Here is a 5000-nt window from a genome sequence, read left to right on the forward strand (position 1 = left end):
GGGATAGACAGTGGGATAGACAGTGGGATAGACAGTGGGATAGACAGGGGGATAGACAGTGGGATAGACAGTGGGATAGACAGTGGGATAGACAGGGGGATAGACAGGGGGATAGAGGGATGGACAGTGGGATAGACAGGGGGACAGTGGGACAGTAGGGGGGACAGTGGGATGGATAGGGGGACAGTGGGATAGATAGGGGGACAGTGGGAGGGACAGGGGGACAGTGGGAGGGACAGGGGGACAGTGGGATGGATAGGGGGACAGTGGGATGGATAGGGGGACAGTGGGATGGACAGTGGGATGGATAGGGGGACAGTGGGATAGATAGGGGGACAGTGGGATAGATAGGGGGACAGTAGGATAGATAGGGGGATAGTGGGATAGATAGGGGGACAGTGGGATAGATAGGGGGATAGTGGGATAGATAGGGGGACAGTGGGATAGATAGGGGGACAGTGGGATAGATAGGGGGACAGTGGGATAGATAGGGGGACAGTGGGAGGGACAGGGGGACGGATAGGGGGACAGGGGGACAGTGGGAGGGACAGGGGGACAGTGGGAGGGACAGGGGGAGGGACAGGGGGATGGATAGGGGGACAGTGGGAGGGACAGGGGGACAGTAGGGGATAGCATACCTGGGTAGGAGGGAGGAGCCTGGTAATGGCTCTGTGCACGGCGTGAGGATCCTGAGAACCCTCTCCCTGCAGCCGAGAGGAATGATCAGCCTGATGAGAAGGTGTAGGTAGCTTCCCTCCCCGCCCCCCCTGCTCATCACTCTCCGAGCTGTCTTGCGGTGTAAGCCAGAGGAAGTTTGTACCTGCGTCTGCCTGCATTCCCCCCCCCCACCCCTCCGTAGTCGGACGGGCTAGAAGGCTCATCGAGGACAGGGGGTTAGGAGAACTGGAAAACCGCGGAGATCGGAGCGCTTCGGAAGCGACGGCAGCAGGGAAAACGGTGCGCTGCTGGGGGCTGTTTCAAGTCCCCAGCGGTGTTGCCGGCCGCGGAGAGCGGAGGAACCAGCTGAAGTGCACCGGGGAATTTCGGAGGAGAGAGCCAGGAAGGTGGGTGAGCGGAGCAAGGAGCAGCGGCAGCGGACACTGAAGAGCTGAGAGCGGAGAACAGCTGCGACTTCAGCGGGTCAGACAGACCTGGGCAGATTGATAACATCAGAGACAGCACCTGAGCGTTCGCAGCATCAGAGAGCAGCAGCAAGCAGTAGTGAGCGTCCCTTTGTGTCCCAACTTCAACAACAACTAAAAGATAAGTACCTTATTTTTTTTTTTTTTCCTCTTTTGGCTTTTTTCTATTGCAATTGTCTTGAAGTGAACAAGCAAAGGAAAAGTAATAGAACAAAAGAAAGGGAAAGGGAAAGAACACATTGAAATAAAATGGAATGAAAAGCGAAAGTAAATGAAAGTAAACGAAGGCGAAAGAGCTGAAAAAGTAGAATCAAGTGAGCTAAGAAAAATAATAAAAACGGGGGGGGAACAGGGGAGAAGAGAAGGAGAAGGTGAAAGAGAGACAAGCCAACGGAAGAGTTGTCTCCCAGCCCCCACCTGTTTGCTGCTGCTGCAGTATCTCCCTTTCTTGTGATTTTTTTTTTTTTGTTTTTTGTTTTATGTTTTTTGCAAATGGTACTAACTATAGGCTTGATAGTACAAACTATAGAATAAGAAGAAATTTCATAGTAACAAAAATGTGGAACATATAAGCTCATACTGGAACTATACTGCTGAATATATAAATCATCTTGCTGAATACTTGAATTAGATTACATTATATCGCTAAAACATTTGAATTATTTTGCTGAGCACCTGGGCCCTCATGCACACGGGCTGTTGGGAGAACGTTGTGAAAACGCCAGTGTCTTTGCAGTGACCTTTTTTAACTTTTTTCAGCTTTTTTCAGCGTTTTTGCAATAGCGTTTTTTTTTTTTTTTTCCTCTTTTGGCTTTTTTCTATTGCAATTGTTTTTTTGAAGTGAACAAGCAAAGGAAAAGTAATAGAACAAAATAAAGGGAAAGGGAAAGAACACATTGAAATAAAATGGAATGAAAAGTAAAAGTAAATGAAGACGAAAGAGCTGAAAAAGTTGAATCAAGTGAGCTAAGAAAAACAATAAAAACGGGGGGGGGAACAAGGGAGAAGAGAAGGAGAAGGTGAAAGAGAGACAAGCCAACGGAAGAGTTGTCTTCCTCCTCCCTCCCTCCTCCCTCCCTCCTCCCTCCTCCTTCTTATTTTTCCCTTGTAGGAGGGCTGCCTTTTGAGTTGACAGAAGGTGACATTATTTGTGTCTTCTCACAGTAAGTTTTTTTTAATTTTTTTTATTCTTCCCCCCCCACCCCCAGGAGATAGTAAATATCTAGAACTTATCTTTGTAAAAAAAAAATATCTAGAACTTCCTCCCAAAGTAGTAGATATCACCAAATTCTGATTCTTGTGTCCTTGGCATCCTGTTTCATGTCATACTCAGAGGCGGCTCTCTAATTAGGCAAAAAAGGCGGCTGCCTAAGGGCCTCGCAGCCGCCTAATTTGCCTGCTGTGTGTGAGAGAATGAGAGGGAATATCCCCGGTCAGTGTCCCCCAAGCTGGCAGGGTGAGAGCGCTGCCTGCTGCAGACGAATTGTAGATGAGGTGGAGGCGGAGCTGCCGGGCCGGCCACTGCTGAACCCGCCAGGACGTCGGGGGGACTGAACTGGGGGGCGGGGAGGCCTTGTGAAAATGCCGCTTGCTCCGGAGTCCGCACCGCTGCAGACAGCCGTGACACCCGCCGGCCGCCGGTACACTGTCTATCTGCAGCGGTGCGAGTATTCTGTGTGTCCAACCGACCGACCCATTCACTTCCCTGTCAGATGGAGTGATCTCCTCCCGACAGGAGCTTCCTAGTCCCGCCCCCCCGTGATGTCATTCACAGGCCGGGATGAAAGAGCAGAGGAGATTATTGCTGCTGCACAGACCTGCGAGGAGCCAGTGAAGAGCCGAGCAACAGTGCAAGTAAGATGACAGAGGCTTCAAACCTTTCCTAAGGCCGTGTTGTCACCGAGGCCTCGATGTGTCACCTGACTGAAGTGTTTAACTCTTTATGGGGGGGAGGGGGGTCATTTACATTGGTATTTGTAATATGCAGCATGGAGGGGGTTAATGCATCACTACATTAGTGACCAGTGGCTGTTATTTAACCCCTTTGTGCTGCATTAGTGGTACCGATATCAGAGATAATGAACCCCTATATGGTGCAGAACGAAAGGTCCACAAACTCTGATACCAGAGCCACTAATGTACCACAAAGGGGTTAAATAACCACCACTGATCACTAATGTATCAATGTGTATTTCATACTACCCACCACCCTACCCCCCCGCACCCCTCTCATGTATATACTACCCACCACCCTACACTCCGCACCCCTCTCATGTATATACTACCCACCATACACTCCACACCCCTCTCATGTACATACTACCCACCATACACTCCACACCCCTCTCATGTATATACTACCCACCATACACTCCACACCCCTCTCATGTATATACTACCCACCACCCTACACTCCACACCCCTCTCATGTATATACTACCCACCACCCTACACTCCACACCCCTCTCATGTATATACTACCCACCACCCTACACTCCACACCCCTCTCATGTATATACTACCCACCGCCCTACACGCCACACCCCTCTCATGTATATACTACCCACCGCCCTACACTCCACACCCCTCTCATGTACATACTACCCACCATACACTCCACACCCCTCTCATGTACATACTACCCACCATACACTCCACACCCCTCTCATGTATATACTACCCACCACCCTACACTCCACACCCCTCTCATGTATATACTACCCACCACCCTACACTCCACACCCCTCTCATGTATATACTACCCACCACCCTACACTCCACACCCCTCTCATGTATATACTACCCACCGCCCTACACGCCACACCCCTCTCATGTATATACTACCCACCGCCCTACACTCCACACCCCTCTCATGTACATACTACCCACCCTACACTCCGCACCCCTCTCATGTACATACTACCCACCATACACTCCGCACCCCTCTCATGTACATACTACCCACCATACACTCCGCACCCCTCTCATGTACATACTACCCACCACCCTACACTCCACACCCCTCTCATGTATATACTACCCACCGCCATACACTCCGCTTTCCTCTCCTACTCAAGTTTACCGCCATTGTACAGTAGGGGCCCTTACTAGGGAGAGGGTGACCTGTGCCATACAGAAACATTTGTATGTGTGGCTAAATTATGCTATCTATTGGGCATGGCTTTTTAGTTTGATTAGAAATTTAAGTCTTTTTTTTTTTTTTATTATTATTTTTATTTTTTAGTGTTATTTATATTTTATTTTTTACAATCTTTTTATTTATTTTTTACATTTTTTGGGGAGATTTTTTTGGTTTCTTTGGTGAGATATCAGAGGTCTAAACAGACCCCTGAAGTCTCACTTTTGAGACCGAGAAATGAAATGAGGAAACACATTCCCCAGTTCCTTTCTCTGTAGCCTCAGCTGCACTGCAGATGAATGAACAGGAGACAGAGGCCCCTATCAATTCATAAACCAAAGCATAGTAAACACAAATCAGTTCCAATCACTCACTGTGTTCGTTTAGAAAAGGTAGGGGGCTTTTCCCGGCCTCCCTCCTAAAGAGCCCGCCCCCCCCACACACACACACACACACACACACACACACACACAGACAGCTGTCAGCGTGAGGGCAGAGGAGGGGGGTTGGCAGTGCTGTGGGGGGGGGGGGGGGACACCGTTATTTTTTATCTTTTGAGTTATTTTTCCCATTATGGGAGTGAGTGGGGCCTCATGTCTAGTTTTGCCTAAGGCCTCACAAAGCCTAGAGCCGCCTCTGGTCATACTTTATAGGAGAAGTCCAGCCTGAGCTCGTTTGGTTGTATTTCTCCTATGGATCACAGGAGTCCAGTTCATTCT

The 5000-nt window shown here is 49.2% G+C and overlaps 1 long non-coding RNA gene across 2 annotated transcripts in view; it reads right to left on the bottom strand.

Annotated features, from left to right (window-relative positions):
• Window positions 1-5000, bottom strand: part of LOC141106205 (uncharacterized) — a 210228-nt gene that overhangs the window by 166239 nt on the left and 38989 nt on the right. The gene's annotated exons all lie outside the window — the stretch shown is intronic.

This window comes from Aquarana catesbeiana, linkage group LG08 (assembly GCF_042186555.1).
Source record: "Aquarana catesbeiana isolate 2022-GZ linkage group LG08, ASM4218655v1, whole genome shotgun sequence".
Lineage (NCBI taxonomy): Eukaryota > Metazoa > Chordata > Amphibia > Anura > Ranidae > Aquarana > Aquarana catesbeiana.